This window comes from Stenella coeruleoalba (assembly GCF_951394435.1).
Source record: "Stenella coeruleoalba genome assembly, chromosome: 2".
Classification (NCBI taxonomy): Eukaryota; Metazoa; Chordata; class Mammalia; order Artiodactyla; family Delphinidae; genus Stenella; species Stenella coeruleoalba.
The window spans coordinates 52,201,529-52,221,779 of record NC_137147.1 but is presented as its reverse complement, the minus strand read 5'-3'; the positions used below and the strand labels follow the sequence as shown (position 1 = coordinate 52,221,779).

The 20,251-nt window shown below is 36.0% G+C and overlaps 1 long non-coding RNA gene across 3 annotated transcripts in view; it reads right to left on the bottom strand.

Annotated features, from left to right (window-relative positions):
* LOC307181311 overlaps positions 1-20,251 on the bottom strand; it is a 142,923-nt gene that overhangs the window by 27,142 nt on the left and 95,530 nt on the right. The window contains exons 3-4 of one of the 3 annotated variants that reach the window (XR_013826410.1): positions 5,136-5,305; positions 3,707-4,152 (exon numbers count right to left, since the gene is read on the bottom strand). This is a non-coding gene — a long non-coding RNA (uncharacterized lncRNA). Of the gene's footprint in view, positions 1-3,706; positions 4,153-5,135; positions 5,306-18,899; positions 19,698-20,251 lie in introns of those variants that run through there. The other 2 variants (XR_013826409.1, XR_013826411.1) reach the window with 2 other exon arrangements.

Sequence of the window (20,251 nt, the reverse complement as noted above, 5' to 3'; positions counted from 1 at the left end):
CATTTCTCTAATCTTCTTATCTTCTCCTTCTTCTTCCATCCCTTTGATTATTAAATTTTGTTTTATTCTCTGTAAGATTTCATCAACTTTATCTCCATCCCTTTTATTGATTTTTATGTTAACATTTTTAATATTCTAAGAGTTCACTGATGTTCTCTGAAAATTCCTTTTTTCTCTTTTCCTATTCTTGTTATGTGAATGCAACATTTCCCTTTTTTTCTGAGAATACTAATTAAAAATATCAATAATTGTGTTTTATTTTGTAGTTGGGCTCCCTGAAGTATCCTTGTTTCCTGAATTCTTTTCCCCATTTATTTTTCTTGGTTTCTCTCTTTTATTTTTTAGAAGATTGTCTCAAACGTTTGGTTATCTGGTATACTCACATCTAAGACTCAGTTATAAAACAGCTTATTGGTAGCTCTGTTGATCAACAGTAGGCTTCACTGTGAGTGTATTAGTGAGGTTGTTTTGACAAGGACCCTTTTGTCAGGATCTATAGCCTTTTCTCCAGAGATCATCAATTTTCCTAGATAGGAATTCTCCAATATTCCACCAGAAAGGAATTCTCACAACCAAGTGTCAAAAGAGATTGTGATGAGTATGTAAACTTTCACTTAATAACCCTGATTTAAGACTATGTTGCCTTTTGTTTTCAATGATTCCATGTTTCTCAGTTCAAAGTTTCTCAGGCTCAACATCTCACAAAAATAGATTTCTAGCCTTCTGCAGGGATTTGACTAGGAAGTTGGTGGGAGAAAGGAGGTAGTTGGGCACTGAATTGTGTGAAATGTGAAAGGAGATCTGAGTATTTAACTCTTCTTATATAGACCTTCAACCACTTCTTCTGTTTTTAGACTGAATTATACTCTAAGAGCTAAATGGTGTCTCCAATTCCTGAGTTATTAAGAATTCTATAACATTTCAGTATGCCTAGTTCTGTCCTCCTACATACTGACAGCTTTGATTCAATTTTTCTTTAGGATGCTGAGCAGTGGCCATTCCCTGATCTGATTCTTTTCCTTCAAAATTGTTTTCCTGTCATCTCCTCTCCCATTCTCTCTATCACTGTTGATATGTGTTTTGCTGTTGTTACTGTTGTTTTATTCCTTTATTATTGTTTTAGCATAGTTTTAGGGAGAAGATGTGAAGAATGAATATGTTTGAAAACAGCAGGTTTAAGTAGAACTAATCCTGCATGTTTTTCTTAAACATATAGCTGTTAGTTTTCAGACCCTCAGAAGCTATTTCCCAGAAAAAGAAGAATTGTAATTGATGAGCTTTTGATCAGAAATATTTGTATAAACGACTAGGTCAGATTTTACAAAAAAATAAGTTATGTGGTTATGAAATCTGCTTGTTTATAAATATACTTTTAAAGGAATTATACTTCATTTTGGAATGCTTTTAGAATTCTTAGGAAACAAAATGATAGGTCATGATAAACTGAGAAACATAGCTATAACTTCTCAAAATAGTAACACAGAGAAAACCAAAAAAATACATTTGGGTAGTTGCTTTATAAAACCTACATGGCCCAATTATTCTACTATAATAAATTTTAGAAAATTATGTGGGAAGAAATTGTTAATTTAAACTAATAAATCTTCCCAAATTGATCAAAATATTAATATAGTGTCACAAATATTTCAAAATATCTATCTAATAAAATCACCTCATTTTATATCAATCAGCATTGCAGCAGGTTCCTCTTCTGAAAATAAATTTCCTTATCAAAATAATGAGGAGTTAGCACTAAATTTTATTTTAGGTAGGCATTAGCTCTAAAGTCTAGAAACTTATGATCAGAACATGGGGTTTAATGAGAGATACACATTTTTACTATTATGAAATCTCTCCAGGATGGCTATAAACTTCATATTTTATGGAAGATTTTAAAAAGACAACCTATAACAAGGGATTCAAGGATAAATTCTAATATCATTTATTAGAATTTTTGTTAAATCTAAGCCATAGTTTGCCTCAGCTTGTTGTTGCAAATATAATCCTTACCTGCAGATTATTTTGTATTCTATGCCTATACTCTGCTCCAAGTTCTACCAATGTTGACAAATTAGTTTAGAAAAAGAAATAGTAATCTACAGTATAGTTGATGATTCTAAAACCATGACTTCAAGCATAAAAAAAATAATAATAATTAATCCTATTGTTTTAGCATTTCAAAACGTAGTTACGGCAACAGCACCTGAAATAAAGTTGCTCACTTGTTTATGGTTTATAAAAATGAATTTCTATTCAATCGACCAGTCCAACATCAAATCAAAATCCAAGTAGCAGATGAATCTTAAGACTATAATCCAATTCTAGATGTCAAGGTTGCCAAGTTTAAACTCAGCACTGATATGCTAGTCATGTTGCTACTGACAATGATAGGACAGGTTTTAAAGTATAAATATTCATGTAGAGAAAACATACTTGAGCCTAAAAACTGTGTTGCTTAAAAACTGTGTTTTTCAATCAAGGTTATATTTGGACAACATGGATTCCCAAAAAGGCCTAATTGTCTCAATTGTATTCTTATCAGTCAAAACATGTTTGAAAACTTACTATGTGAAGGAATTTATTTATTTAAAATTTCAAAATAGGCATAACTACTTAAAACGCATGTCTAGATCCCCATAAGAAAGATCTTCTCTGGGACTTCCCTGGTGGTCCAGTGGTTAAGACTCCACACTTCAACTTCAGGGGGTGTGGGTTCTATCCCTGGTCAGGGAACTAAGATGCCACATGCTGCACAGCCATGGCCAAAAAAAAAAAATCTTCTCTGGAGCTGAAGGTAAGGTATTCCCAGGAAAATTTATATTATTGAGATGTCACATTTGTTTATACAGTCCATAATTGAATACATGTTATTCTCTCAAATAATATAATTTTAGACAGCTTTCTAATAAATCCTTGTCACCAGAAGCTTACTGAAAGTAGTACTTCACTATGGTATGCATCACCATGACATTTAACTTAAACTACATAGAACAAGATGTTTGTCAAGTTTGGGTTGTGTGGGAAAAATCCCAAAGGAGGCGTAGAAGAAGGGAATAGAGCTAGTGCCTTCAAGCATGGCTGCTTGGAAGGTAACACAGGCCTTAAAAGACTAACAGGGCTTGGGAAAACTGGAGGGAGTCGTGCTGTCAGTTCCACCCAAGTGTGCAATGTGAACTAAGATCCTGAGGCACAACTGAGTCTGGACAGCAAGGGATATGAACAAACAGAAAAGAGTGGGTATAATGCAGAATAGTACTGAAAAGGCTTTGCAGTAAGAAGAGAAGCCTCTTTTTAAAAGTCTTTAAAAATGTCATTTCCCTCTTGTATTAGATTTTTAACACAGCAATACCATTTTATTGTTTTTATCAAACTTATTGGAGTGGCAATGCAAGTCACAATCTCTTATTCAAAGCCTTAGGGGAATGTTTTTCAGAATATTTCAGATTTTAGGAAGATAATAAAGTACATATACCATGTATAATATAACACAGCCAGCAGGCTCTGTGGCAACACTGTGTAATCAAATACATTATTTCCAGAGCAAAACATATGATTATTCAGACAAAGTAGGGTAAATAAAGACCAGAAAAAGTCTTTTCTATTTTTGTATTCAAGTCATTTCAGGTTAGATGTTGCCACCAATAAAATTAAACAAAACACACCCATTCAATCTGCAGAATGTTTTAGATTTTAGAATTGTGTCTAAGGTATTGAAGTTGTGTATTTTAAAACTTCATGACCAAAACTATAACAAAAAACACAGATGCGTACTTTAAAAAGTTATATTATAGAAGTGTTTAATTCATTTAAATTAAATTTAGTGTCATTTAAAATTATATGTGAAAAACACTAAACATAGTATTTTTTTAAAGTATATGTTACTATAAATATTTGATCAGGGGAGGGGTGTCCAGAGGCTATACTGTTGGGAAGCATAGGGGTAAGGCTAACCTGAAGGCCTGTAAGGACAGGGAGAGAGCAGCACATAGGCTACAGACGCCCTAGTTATGCCAGGGGATGCCTAAGGGACTAGGAAATGCTAGAAAGATTGGATATGGGCTTCTTCTCTCTCATCCTTTACAGGAATGGTGCAAGCACCTGAATGTGGAAGATGAATCATAAATGCAGCCTTGTCACCCACTTCTCAGTCACCTGAATAATTACATGAGATACAGAACAGGATCTGATAAATCACATATAATTCCCATCACTTTCCCAACTATGCAACACTTACCCTGATTGAAAGAAAAGAAAAAAGGAAAGAATGAAAGATGGGTAGAAAAACAGGAACTCCTCACTTGTTACTTATGTCTGAATCACTAAAAAAATCCTTTTATTCTAACACTAGAGAGTTAACCAAAAAAATGCAAGTTCTTGTAAAACGACAATGGAACGATAGAAACCTATGCAAAAGACCAAACTGAATGTAGGTCCTTAATTTGTCTTGGTGGGGAAGAAAGTAAGGAGACCAAGAGGACTTTAAGTATATTTGCTAACAGCAAAAAGTAGAAAACTGAGACCAAGAACAAAAATAAATCAACAAACAATTCCAGGTGGCACAGCATTGCCCTACGTACTGATTACTTTCAACAGAATTGGATCAAAAACAGACTCTACACTGAGATTTTGGTCTTTCACAAGTCAATTCAAATAGCTTTGCTCATGATGTGCATTTTAAAAAATAAGAATAACAGTAATTACATATAGGTAAAGTTAACAAAACCAATTACAGTATGTACAGCATGATTTTTTAATACAAATATAAATATGCATTTACATATTTATATATAAGAAGTATATACATTCAACACTAACAGTCATTGGCTGGATTTTCAGTGATATTTATTGTCTTATTAATCTGGTTCTTAAATGTTCTATAATGAATATGTATCATTTAATTATAAAAACTATGAAAATTTCTAATGGAGATTCTTTCTTCTGGAAATATGTTAAATGAGCTATCACAACTATATACACTTGTCATTCTCAACTAAATAGAACTCTGTTTTTTTGAACAAACCCTAGTTTTTCTCAATAGATGTAACAATAATAATAATAAAAAAAAAGACCTTAAGTTGTAAGACAGAAGAAACCTGTAGTAGACTTAATTATAGATTTCTGGGAAATTTACTTACAGTACACATCCACTCTGATTGACTTTATCGCTGGGGACCCCAGGCCATTCTCTGCTTTACAGTAATACCGGCCTCCTTGGTGTCGCTGAATATTTGTAATCCTCAAAGTCTCGTTGAAGACACTTGAGTCTTGGAATCTGTCAGAAGCACTTCCTGCTGTTTTGGTCCACCTGATCTGAGCAAGCATCAACAAAGATTGTTACTTTAGGTTGGTTTTCGCACTGAAAAATTAAATAGCAATTATTCATTTGAAGAGTTGGCTTTCGGAACTGCTACAGTGCCATTTTTGGCAAGTTATTGGAAATTAAGAAGAAAAGTTTATACACATAATTCAACTATAAAAGTTTAAAATGCAATGTCATCATTGTATAGTGTGTATAATTCTAATTCAGTTGCATAGAGTGCATCCAAGTTTAACCAGTGTGAAGGGCAATATAAATATAATACAAAGGAAGTTAAATATAAGTAGTACACTGAAAATATGGATTAGTTTCTTTTTGCTGAGACTCTAAAATTCTCACTCATATTTTCGAAACCCTGTAAGGCACTTTTTATTTACTTAGTAAAGGTACTACAGGTAGGTTCTCACTTTCTTTCTGGACATGCTTCAGTATTTTAGTCAAAATTTTCTATTTGATTTGGATAATTTAAGCATATTACCATAATAGCTTATTGAAATTATGTGTAATTTTATACACCTGGTTGTTAAAAATGGTTTTATTTTTTTATGTTTTTGCTTTAATAAGCCCACAAATGACTTGTCTGTTTTGATAATTAGAATTCACTTTACATCAATAATTATTTTCAAAAAATGTGTAAACTTTTCCAAAGAGAACATTTCTATTAAATTGCCAAGCACTTTGAATATCTAAAACATTCCATTATAAACAATACCATTCTTTTAAACACAGCTGTGCACAACAGTTTTAGATTTTACCAGAAATAAAGACTGGCATTCAACTCAAATTTTGTGTATTTTAGCTTATAAAACATGGATAAAAGTCACATGATAGTACTGTAAAGTGATATAAAACAGGATGTAAAAATGATTCAGTTTATTTCTCTCCTTGTCCCTGATGTATAACATATATTTTATTATTACTATGTTTAGGTTGAAAAACTGCTGATAGAAATCCTCTGGTCAAACACAAATGAAGAAACATAGAAAAATGCAACTAAGGAGTGGGCCATCAAAATTTAAATCGTTGGGCTTCCCTGGTGTTGCAATGGTTGAGAGTCCGTCTGCCGATGCAGGGGACACGGGTTCGTGCCCCCATCTGGGAAGATCCCACATGCCGTGGAGTGGCTGGGCCCGTGAGCCATGGCTGCTGAGCCTGTGCATCTGGAGCCTGTGCTCCGCAACGGGAGAGGCCACAACAGTGAGAGGCCCACGTACCGCAAAAAAAAAAAAAAAATTTTAAATCCTTTAATACTGCCATTATTTATGCTATTTTCATACAATGTTAATTAAAATTTATGATCTAATGACATTAAGTATCTTTAAAAAGTTCTCCAAATCATTACAATATCAGTATAAATATATTCATGCTTGCCCTTAATTGTGAATGAAACGAAAATGTTACCTAGAGATTAATAAAAACTGAGTAATTCATAAAAATAAATTTCAAATGTTTATCCAACACTTTGTGCAGAAAATATACACAAAAATAAATGGAATGGGCTTCCCTGGTGGCGCAGTGGTTGAGAATCTGCCTGCCAATGCAGGGGACACGGGTTAAAGCCCTGGTTTGGGAAGATTCCACATGCCGTGGAGGAACTAGGCCCATGAGCCACAACTACTGAGCCTGCACCTCTGGAGCCTGTGCTCCACAACAAGAGAGGCCATGATAGTGAGAGGCCCGCGCACCGCGATGAAGTGTGGCCCCCCACTTGCCACAACTAGAGAAAGCCCTCGCACAGAAACGAAGACCCAACACGGCCAAAAATAAATAAATGGAATGATTCCTGATTTCAAGCAGTTTATAAGCTGACTATTAATATGCTCATAAAAAGATGAAGGGTAACATGGGCACTGGTTTGATAAGTACTATTTCCATGGGGAAATCTAGGATTCTATTTTAACTTAAATTTCAAATTTTATAGGTAACCAAATAAAGAAAATTGAAATAAATAAGCAAATTACATAATTTTGTCCTTGTATAGAGATATGTTCTCTCTAAAGTAATAGATACTTCTAAGAGATAACCTAAGATATAATAAATACCAATTACCAATTAAAATATGAAGTTTTCTTTGAGTATCACAATATGGTACCAAAATTGATTTTTAAAAATAAATATTTCAAAACATAAAAAGTTCAGGATAAAAAGAGTTATGGAAATGGCCTAGCAGTTTCAGATATTAAAAATATAATATTACGGCTTCCCTGGTGGCGCAGTGGTTGGGGGTCTGCCTGCCGATGTGAGCCTGTGCTCCGCAGTGGGAGGGGCCACTGCGGTGGGAGGCCCGCGTACCGCAAAAAAAATAAAAAATTAAAAAAAATAATATTAATACAATAATTTAGTTATAGAATACTGTTACAGTATTGGGAATTGTCCAGGAATTGGAGGTGGGGGGAAAGAACAAGAGTGAGTGTGTGTGTGTGTGTGTGTGTGTGTGTGTGTGTGTGTGTGAAAGAGAAAAGTAAGTTTGAGAGAAGAAATTATGATATAGACTAGCAGTTATCAAACTTTTTGGTCTTAGAACACCTTTACACTATTAAAAATTATTAAGGACCCCAAATAGCTTTTGTTTATTGGAATTATATCTTTTCATAATCATTGTAGTACAAATTAAAACTGAGACAATGTTAAATTATGTATTAACTCATTTTAAATCATATTAATAAACTGAAGACATTAACATAAGGAACATTTTTAATCACAAAATTATATTTTTCAAAACAAAAATAATTGAGTAAAATGAATGGAATTGCTTTATAGCTTTGCAAATCTCTTTAATATCTGCTTTAGTGGAAAAGAGCTGTCTCGATAATTATATCACCTTCTGCATGCAATCTGTGGCAACATATTGCTTTGTTTGAAATATGTGAAGAAAATCTTGCCTCACACTGATATCTGGTAATAAAGGCAGGAGTGTTTCAATAGCCTTTTCAAATAATTGTGGATAGCCTTCCTTAATACTAAACTAAAACCCCACAAGTGTTAGTTTCCTAACATTTGATGGCAAAGTAGAATCAAAAACCATATAAATGCCCTTTTGGCACTCTGTGAGACTAAAATCCATTGGTCTTTCTTGCACTTTTAATGGATTGTTTACTCATACATGATTTTGTAGCATCATACATTAGTCATCTGGAAAATATGAATTCACTGAGTTATGCAGATCTTCCAGATGTTGTCATATTTCATTATATAATACAAGTCACATATATTAATATCATCAGACAGAAGAGTCTTTAAGTGCTGGGAAGCAGCGATACTTATGCTGGTAGATTTTCCAAACTTCTAATTTTTCTCTTGAAAAGGTAAAATTTATCATTAGTAATAAATATAACTAAGGTATCTTATTTGGGATGGCAAATTCACTTCAATCATTTTTGAGAAAATATTTGCCAAATACCCAAGTCTGAATAACCATTATTTGTATAACAATCATCCTTTTAAGTAAAAACATTATTCTATGAAAATAAGTGATGGAGACCTTCAAGAGGGTGAACAAGTAAGACATGGAGATCACCTTCCACCCCACAAATACAACAGAAATACATCTACATATGGAACAGCCGCTACAGAACAGCTACTGAATGCTGGCAGAAGACCTCAGACTTCCCAAAAGGCAAGAAACTCCCCATGTACCTGGGTAGGGCAAAAGAAAAAGAATAAACAGAGACAAAAGAATAGGGACGGGACCTGCACCACTGGGAGGGAGCTGTGAAGGAGGAAAGGTTTCCACACACTAGGAAGCCCCTTCACTGGCGGAGACAGGGGGTGGCGGAGGGGGTAAGCTTTGGAGCCACAGAGGAGAGCAGCAACAGGGGTGCGGAGGGCAAAGCAGAGAGATTACCGCACAGAGGATCAGTGCCGACTGGCACTCACCAGCCCAAGAGGCTTTCTGCTCACCTGCTGGGTGGGGTGGGGACTGGGAGCTGAGGTTCGGGCTTCAGAGGTCAGATCCCAGGGAGAGGACTGGGATTGGCTGTGTGAACACAGCCTGCAGGGGGCTAGCTAGTGCGCTACAGCTAGTTGGGAGGGAGTCCGGGAAAAACTCTGGAACTGCCTGAGGCAAGAGACCATTGTTTCTGCATGTGCGAGAAGAGGTGATTTCTGCTCCGTGTACCCACAGAAGGCAGAGCACTGCCTAAGCGAGCTCCAGAGACAGGCACAAGCTGCAGCAGTCATCTTGGACCCCAGAGTTGGGCATGAAACACTAACAGTGCCACTGCTGCCACCAAGAATCCTGTGTACAAGCACAGGTCACTACCCACACCCCCTCAGGAGCCTGTTCAGCATGCCACTGCCAGGGTCCTGAGATCTAGAGACAACTTCCTTGGGAGAACACACAGCGTGCCTCAGGCTGCTACAATGTCATGCTGGCCTCTGCCACTACAGGCTCACCCTGCATTCCAATTATGACTACCATACCCCTCACTATCCCTGGCCTGAGTTAGCAAGGGAGCCCTAATTGGTCGCTGTTTTAATCCCCTCCTGTCTGGGCAGGGAAGAGATGCCTGAGGGCAGCCTACATGCAGAGGCAGGGCCAAAACCAAAGCGGAACCACAGGAGCTGTGCAAACAAAGAAGAGAAAGGGAAATTTCTCCATGCAAACTCAGGGGCAGTGGATTAAATCCCCACAATCAACTTGATGAACCCTGCATCTGTGGAATACCTGAATAGACAACGAATATTCCCAAAATTGAGGCAGTGGACTTTGTGAGCAACTGTAGACTTGGGGTTCGCTTTCCACACCTGATTTGTTTCTGCTTTTCACATTTAGCTTAGTTTAGTTTTTAGTGCTTGTTATGATTGGTGGATTTCCTTATTGGTTTCATTGCTCTCTTTTTTTTTTTTACTTTTTATTTTATTTTTTATTTTTTTAATTAAAATTTTTTTTTCCTTTTTTCTCTTTTTGTGAGTGTGTATGTGTATGTTTCTTTGTATGATTTTGACTGTTTAGGTTTACTTTTACTATTTGTCCTAAGGTTCTGACTGTTCATTTACTTGTTTGTTTTTGTTATTTGTTCATTTTCCATTTATGAGTGTGTGTATGTTTCTTTGTGGGATTTTCCCTGTTTATTTTTACTTTTACAATTTGTCCTACGGCTCTGACTGTTCATTATTTTGTTTTTTTTTTCCTTTTTTTTCTTCCTTTTCTTCCAAGCCATGAGGCTGGCAGAGTCTTGATGCTCTGGCCAGGTGTCAGGCCTGAGCCTCTGAGGTGGGAGAGCCAAGTCCAGGTCACTGGACCACAAGAGATTTCCTGGCCCCACGTAATATCAATCAGCAAGAGCTCTCCCAGAGATCTCCGTATCAACACTAAGAATTAATTCCACCTTATGGCCAGCAAACTCCAGTGATGGACACCCCATGCCAAACAACTAGCAAGACAGGAACACAACCCCCGCCCCCCCGCATTAGCAGAGAGGCTGCCTAATCTCATACTAAGTTCACAGACACACCAAAATACACCACCGGACGTGGCCCTGCCCACCAGAAGGACAAGATCCAGCCCCACCCACGAAAACACAGGTACCATTCTCCTCCATCAAGAAGGCTACAAAAGCCACTGAACTAACCTCACCCACTGAGGGCAGAGACCAAAAACAATGGGAACTACAAAACTGCAGGCTGCGAAAAGGAGACCCCAAGCACAGTAAGTTAAACAAAATGAGAAGACAGAGAAATATGCAGCAGATGAAGGAGAAAGGTAAAAACCCACCACACCAAACAAATGAAGAGGAAATAGGCAGTCTACCTGAAAAAGAATTCAGAGTAATGATGGTAAAGATGATCCAAAATCTTGGAAATAGAATGGAGAAAATATAAGAAAGGTTTAACAAGGACCTAGAAAAATTAAACAGCAAACAAACAATGAAGAACACCACAATAAATGAAATTAAAAATTCTCTAGAAGGAATCAATAGCGGAATAACTGAGGTAGAAGAATGGATTACTGATCTGGAAGATAAAAGAGTGGAAATAACTAACACAGAGCGGAATAAAGAAAAAACAATGAAAAGAATTGAGGACAGTCTGAGAGCTCTGGGACAACATTAAACATACCAACGTTTGAATTATAGGGGTCCCAGAAAAACAACAGAAAAAGAAAGGGTCTGAGGAAATACTTGAAGAGATTATAGTTGAAAACTTCCCTAACATGGGAAAGGAAATAGTCAATCAAGTCCAAGAGGCACAGAGAGCCCCATACAGGATAAACCCAAAGAGAAACATGTCAAGACACATAATAATCAAACTAGCAAAAATTAAATACAAACAAAAAATATTAAAAGCAGCAAGGGAAAAGCAACAAATAACATACAAGGGAATCCCCATAAGGTTAACAGCTGATCTGTCAGGAGAAACACTGCAAGCCAGAAGAGAGTGGCAGGACATATTTAAAGTGATGAAAGTGAAAAACCTACAATCGAGATTACTCTGGCCAGCAAGGATCTATTCAGATTTGATAGAGAAATAAAAAGACTTACAAGCAAAAGCTAAGAGAATTCAGCACCACCAAACCAGATTTACAATAAATGCTAAAGGAAATTCTCTAGGCAGCAACCACAAAAGAAGAAAAAGACCTAAAAAACAAACCCAAACAATTAAGAAAATGGTAATAGGAACATATTTATTGATAATTACCTTAAATGTAAATGGATTAAATGCTCCAATCAAAAGACACAGACTAGTTGAATGGATACAAAAATGACCTATATATATGCTGTCTACAAGAGACCCACTTCAGACTTAGGGACACATACAGACTGAAAGTAAGGGGATGGAAAAAAATATTCCACGCAAATGGAAATCAAAAGAAAGCAGGAGTAGCAATACTCATGTCAGACAAAATAGACTTTAAAATAAAGACTGTTACAAGAGACAAAGAAGGACAGTACATAATGATCAAGGGATCAATCCAAGAAGAAAATATAACAATTATAAATATTTATGCATCCAACATAGGAGCACCTCAATACCCAAGGCAAATTCTAACAACCATAAAAGGGAAAATCGAGTAACACAATAATAGTAGGGGACTTTAACACCCCAATTTCACCACTGGACAGATCATCCAAAATGAAAATAAATAAATAAACACAAACTTTGAATGACACGTTACTCCGGATGGACTTAATTGATATTTATAGGATGCCCCATCCAAAAACAACAGAATACACTTTCTTCTCAAGTGCTCATGGAGTATTTTCCAGGATATATCATACCTTGGGTCACTAATCAAACCTCGGTAAATCTAAGAAAATTGAAGTCGCATCACGTATCTTTTCTGACCACAACGCTATGAGACTTGATATCAATTAAAGGAAAAAAAGCTGTATAAAATACAAAAACATGGAGGCTAAACAATACGTTACTAAAGAACCAAGAGCTCAATGAAGAAATCAAAGAGGAAATCAAAAAATACCTAGAAACAAAGGACAATGAAAACACAACAATCCAAAATATGGGAGTCAGCAAAAGCAGTTCTAAAAGGGAAATTTATACCAATGCAAGGCTACCTCAAGAAACAATAAAAACCTCAAATAAACAACCTAATCTTACACATAAAGCAATTAGACAAAGAAGAACAAAAAAACCCATAGCGAGCAGAAGGAAAGAAATCATAAAGATGAGGTCAGAAATAAACGAAAAAAAATATGAAGAAAACAATAGCAAACAATAATAAAAGTAAAAGCTGGTTCTTTGATAAGACAAAAAAAATTGATAAACCATTTGTCAGACTCATCAAGAAAAAAAGGGAGAAGACTCAAATCAATAGAATTAGAAGTAACAACTGACATTGAAGAAATACAAAGGATCATGAGAGATTACAATAAGCAACTATATGCCAGTAAAATGGACAACCTGGAGGAAATGGACAAATTCTTAGAAAAGTACAACCTTCCAAGATCCAGCCAGAAAGCAATAGAAAATATGAACAGAACAATCACAAGCACTGAAATTGAAACTGTGATTAAAAATCTTCCAACACAAAAAAGCCCAGGGCCAGATGGCTTCACAGGTGAAATCTATTACACACTTAGAGAAGTGCTAACACCTATCCTTCTCAAACACTTCTAAAATATAGCAGAGGGAGGAAAACTCCCAAACTCATTCTATGAGGCCACTACCACCCTGATACTAAAACCAGACAAAGATGTCACAAAAAAAAGATAACTACAGGACATATCACTGATCAACACAAATACAAAAATCCTAAACAAAATACTAGCAAACAGAATCCAACAGCACATTAAAAGGATCATACATACACCATGATCAAGTGGGTTTTTTCCCATGAATGCAAGGATTCTTCAATATATGCAAATCTATCAATGTGATAAACCATATTAACAAACTGAAGGATAAAAGCCATATGATAATCTCAACAGATGCAGAAAAATCTTTCTACAAAATTAAGCACCCATTTATGATAAAAACTCTCCAGAAAGTAGGCATAGAGGGAACCTACCTCAACATAATAAAGGCCATATGTGACAAACCCACAGCCAACATCTTTCTCAACGGTGGAAAACTGAAACCATTTCTTCTAAGATCAGGAACATCACATGGTTGCCCATTCTCAACACAATTATTCAACATAGTTTTGGACGTTTCAGCCACGGAAATCAGAGAAGAAAAAGAAATAAAAGGAATCCAAATTGGAAAAGAAGAAGTTAAACTGTCACTGTTTGCAGATGACATGATACAATAGAGATGCTACCAGAAAACTACTAGAGCTAATCAATGAATTTGGTAAAGTAGCAGGATACAAAATTAATGCACAGAAATCTCTTGCATTCCTAAACACTAACAATGAAATATCTGAAAAAGAAATTAAGGAAAAATTTTCATTTACCAATGAAACTAAAAGAATAAATTACATAGGACTAAACCTACCAAAGGAGACAAAAGACCTGTATGCAGAAAACTATAAGACACTGCTGAAAGAAATTAAAGATGATATAAACACACAGAGAGATATACCATGTTCTTGGATTGGAAGAATCAACATTGTGAAAATGATTATACTATGCAAAGTAATCTACAGATTCAGTGCAAGCCCTATCAAACTACCAATGGCATTTTTCACAGAAATAGAACAAAAATTTTCACAATTTGTATGGAAACACAGAAAACCTTGAATACCCAGAGCAATCTTGAGAAAGAAAAACAGAGCTGGAGGAATCAGTCTCCCTGACTTCAGAGTATACTACAAAACTACAGTAATCAAGGCAGCATGGTACTGGCACTAAAACAGAAATATAGGACAATGGTACAGGATACAAAGGCCAGAAATAAACCCATGCACATATGGTCACCTTATCTTTGATAAAGGAGGCAAGAATATACAATGGAGAGAAGACAGCCTCTTCAATAAGTGGTACTGGGAAAACTGGACAGCTATGTGTAAAAGAATGAAAGTAGAACAGTTTCTAACACCATACACAAAAATAAACTCATAATGGATTATAAACCTAAATGTAAGATTGGACACTATAAAACTCTTAAAGGAACACATAGGCATAACACTCTATGACATAAATCACAGCAAGATCCTTTTTGAGCCCCTACGAGAAATGGAAATAAAAACAAAAATAAACAAATGGGACCAAATGGAACTTAAAAGCTTTTGCAAAGCAAAGGAAACCATAAATAAGATGAAAAGACAACCCTCAGAATGGGAGAAAATATTTGCAAATGAAGCAACTGACAAAGGATTAATCTCCAAAATTTACAAGCAGCTCATGCAGCTCAATATCAAAAAAACAAACTACCCAAACCAAAAATGGACAGAAGACCTAAAGAGACATTTCTCCAAAGATATACAGATTGCCAACAAACGCAAGAAAGGATGTTCACCATCACTAAACATAGAGAAATGCAAATCAAAACTACAATGAGGTATCACCTCACACCAGTCAAAATGGCCATTATTAAAAACTCTCCAAACAATAAATGCTGGAGAGGGTGTGGAGAAAAGGGAACCTTCTTGCAGTGCTGGTGGGAATGCAAATTGGTACAGCCACTATGGAGAACAGTATGGAGGTTCCTCAAAACTACAAACAGAACTACCATATGACCCAGCAATCCCACTACTGGGCATATACCCTGAGAAAACCATAATTCAAAGAGTCATGTACCAAAATGTTCATTTCAGCTCTATTTACAATAGTCAGGACATGGAAGCAACCTAAGTGTCCATCAGCAGATGAATGGATAAAGAAGATGTGACACATATATACAATGGAATATTACTCAGCCATAAAAAGAAACGCAATTGAGTTATTTTTAGTGAAGTGGATGGACCTAGAGTCTGTCATACAGAGCTAAGTCAGAAAGAGAAAAACAAATACCGTATGCTAACACATATATATGGAATCTGAAAAGAAAAATGGTTCTGATGAACCTAGGAGCAGGACAGGAATAAAGACCCAGACCTAGAGAATGGACTTGAGGACACAGGGAGGGGGGAAGGGTAAGCTGGGACAAAGTGCAAGAGTGGCATGGACTTATATACACCACCAAATGTAAAACAGATTGCTAGTGGGAACAGCCGAATAGCACAGGGAGATCAGCTTGGTGTTTTTTGACCACCTAGAGGAGTGGGATACGGAGGATTGGAGGGAGACACAGGAGGGAGGAGATATGGGGATATATGTATACGTATAGCTGATTCACTTTATTACAGAGCAGAAACTAGCACACCATTGTAAAGCAATTATACTCTAAAATGGTGTTAAAAAAAAAAAATTGGAACAAGACCTAAATAGACATTTCTCCAAAGAAGACATAGAGATGGCCAAGAGGCCTATGAAAAGATGGTCAACATCACTAATTATTATAGATATGCAAATCAAAACCGCAGTTTGGTATCACTTCACACCAGTCAGAATGGCCATCATCAAAAAATCTATAAATAATAAATGCCTGAGAGGGTGTGGAGAAAGGGAACCCTCTTGCAGTGTTGGTGGGAGTGTAAATTGATACAGCCACTATGAAGAGCAGTATGGAGGTTCCTTAAGAATCTAAAAATAGAACTACCATATGATCCAGCAATCCCACTAATGGGCATATTCCTTGAGAAAACCATAATTCAAAAAGAGACATGTACCACCATATTCACTGCAGCACTATTTACAATAGCCAGGACATGGAAGCTACCTACGTCTCCATTGACAGATGAATGGATAAAGAAGATGTGGCACATATATACAATGGAATATTACTGAGCCATGAAAAGAAACGAAATTGAGTTATTTGTAGTGAGGTGGATGGACCTAGTGTCTGTCACACAGAGTGAAGTAAGTCAGAAACAGAAAAACAAATACCATATACTAACACATATATATGGAATCTAAAAAAAAAAAAGTGGTTCTGATGAACCTAGGGGCAGGACAGGAATAAAGACAGAGACCTAGAGAATGGACTTGAGGACATGGGAGGGGGAAGGGTAAGCTGGGATGAAGTGAGAGAGTAGCACTGACATATATACACTACCAAATGTAAAACAGATAGCTAGTGGGAAGCAGCTTCATAGCACAGGGAGATAAGCTCTATGCTTTGTGACCACCTAGAGGGGTGGGACAGGGAGGGTGGGAGGGAGGCTCAAGACAGAAGGGATATGGGGATATATGTATACATATAACTGATTTACTTTGTTATACAGCAGCAACTAACACAACATTGTAAAGCAATTATACTCCAATAAAGATGTTATAAAAAAAAGTGGCTAATACACCACAAAACTCAACCATACAAGTCCTTTACCTTGAGACAACCACTGTTCTTTCATAAGCATCAGAAATGTTTTATAGGAATTTTCCATTTTGTCACTTAAAATATTAAAAATAGACTAATTTTCAAGATGTTAAAAATTAGTATTGATTTTTACTGATTTATCAAAAACGTTCTGTGACATCGATTTTTTTTTTTTTTTTTTTTTTTTTTTTTTGCTGTGAGTACATGGAAGTGAATTAGTGAAGAATACAAAGACTGCTGATACAATCTGATGCCTCAGCTTTGTTCTGCGCTATGGTACCTCCTATTTTATTTTCCACTGCTTTACACCATCTCAATAAATGCAGCACAGTGAGAAACCACATTTTTCTTCATAAATTCCCTGTAAAGACCACAGGGTCCCCATAGAGATCTACGCACCACACAAGAGAATACTGTTAAGAGTACAAAAACATATATATATATATATATTAGTATATATATATGTGTGTGTGTGTATATATATATAGTGTATATATATAAATATATATAAATATATATAGTGTATATATATAAATATAGTGTATATATATAAATATATATAGTGTATATATATAAATATATATATATACACACTACATATACATATATATATATATAAAATTTAGGATTTCATCCAGGAGGTATTTTAAATGAATGAAAAAGGGAAAGGAAAATTGTGCAGTAAGTGGTGTTGGGGCAACTGACTATATATCCATAATGAAAAAAAAAAGCTGCCTTTTTTTAAAATTTTCTTTTATTTATTTTTTTATACAGCAGGTTCTTATTAGTTATCCTTTTTATACACATCAGTGTATACATGTCAATCGCAATCTCCCATCACACCCCCACCCCCACCCCCCACTGCTTTCCCCCCTTGGTGTCCATACGTTTGTTCTCTACATCTGTGTCTCAATTTCTGCCATGCAAACCGGTTCATATGTACCATTTTTCTAGGTTCCACATATATGCGTTAATATGCGATATATGTTTTTCTCTTTCTGACTTCACTGTGCATAACAGTCTCTAGATTCATCTACGTCTCTATAAATGACCCAATTTCGTTCCTTTTTATGGCTGAGTAATATTCCATTGTATATATGTACCACATCTTCTTTATCCATTCATCTGTCAATGGGCATTTAGTTTTCTTCCATGACCTGGCTATTGTAAATAGTGCTGCAATAAACATTGGGGTGCATGTGTCTTTTTGAATTATGGTTTTCTCTGGGTATATGCCCAGCAGTGGGACTGCTGGGTCATATGGTAATTCTATTTTTAGTTTTTTAAGGAACCTCCATACTGTTCTCCATAGTGGCTGTATTATCTAGTTAATATAACTAACATCTGCACAAGAATGCAGAAGAATGTATGTATAATAGTACAACACTGGAAACAATACAATGTCAAATGATAGGGAAATGGCGATAAACTGATTGACTCTAAAGTTGAATTGAATGCAGTCATTGAAAGAATTAAAATACAAAGTGTATTATTCAGTTAAAAAAAAGAAACCAAAGAGAATATTCTCATCTGTGTAAAAAGAGTATATGTTTGTGTTCATGTGTGTATTCTTATATGTTAATATGTTTATACATGGAATACACACGAAATTTAACATTGATTAATTCTATGAGTGGGACTGGCAAAAGAATAGTGAAAACATTCTTTTTAAAAACTTCTTATTTAGGGCTTCCCTGGCGGTGCAGCGGTTTGGAGTCCACCTGCCAATGCAGGGGACACGGGTTCGTGCCCCAGTCCGGGAGGATCCCACATGCTGCGAAGCGGCTGAGCCCGTGAGCCATGGCCGCTGAGCCTGCGCGTCTGGAGCCTGTGCTCCACAACGGGAGAGGCCACAGTGGTGAGGGGCCTGCGTACTGCAAAAAAATAAAAAACCCAAAAAACAAAAACCCAAAAACTTCTTATTTAAAATTCTTACTTACAGTTTATTTTACTATGAGCAAATATTGTATTTATTATAAATAAACTTAAAAGAAAAAATACAATTCAGTAGTGAAACATTAAGAAATAGAAGAACTAGAAAAGAATAGAAAGAAGCAAAAATAATCACTTATGGAAAGGGTTTTTGCCCTCTACTTTTAAAAAATAAATACTAAAAAAAAAGAAAAACAAAGATAAGCTGAAATATCAAGACTACTTTGGCCATTGAGGTATAAAAATAAATTTAAAAAATGAAATAAAATTTAAAAATAAATAATAAATACTGAAAGGAAATATTCCTGAGCTTTGGAAAGACGTAAGTTTACTCACTGAGGGAGCTTATCAAATTATATGTCTAATTGATGAGAAAAGAAACCCCAGACATACTCTGATAGAAGTTGTGACCTCAAAGTCTACAAAGAAAACTGTATTAGGCTTCCAGGCAGAAGGAACAAACTGTTACAACGTGTCAGAACCTGCTCATTCCCTGATGTTGACTCTCTCCTTCTTCCACAGCAACTGAATCCCACATTATTCATCAGGCACAAGCCTGCCCAAAACAGGCTATCCATTCAGCTATGTTCTTGCAAGTGTGTTTCAAGTAGAAATGTCCTTATAGGGAAGCAGCACTCCGTATTTCAGTCATTTCAGCACATTTCTTCTGGCTCTTGTCTTGGACCATGAGCTGATATGGAGTGAAAGTCAAGCACAGAGAAGCAATAAAACAGAAGAATCTAAATCTCTGACACTGAGTTGTACCTCCCTAACCTGAACTGTTTATAGCTTCTGGGCTTCTTTACGGGAGAAAAATAAAATTCTATCTTATGTCATACTTTTGCAAGGGGTATTCTATGACTAACAGCCAAATTTAACTCTAATTGATAAGCCTGGGGTGGTATGGAAGGACAGCTTGTCTTCAGGATGCTCATCTCCAACCCTGAAAGTTTGAAAACAGTAGAACAGCATCTGCATTTACTGAAAAAGGTGGGAGGAGGGCCTATATCCCAATACCCAATAGCCAAGATCTGATTCATCTTAGTGTGAAAAAATATATAAAGTGATATGTAAAACTTCAGTAACCTCAGGGTTCAAGTAACATAACCCTACCTGACAAAAATACTTGAGATAGGGGACTTCCCTGGTGGTGCAGTGGATAAGACTGCATGCTCCCAATGCAGGGGGCCTGGGTTCAATCCCTGGTCAGGGAAGTAGATCCCAAATGCACGCTATAACTAAGAG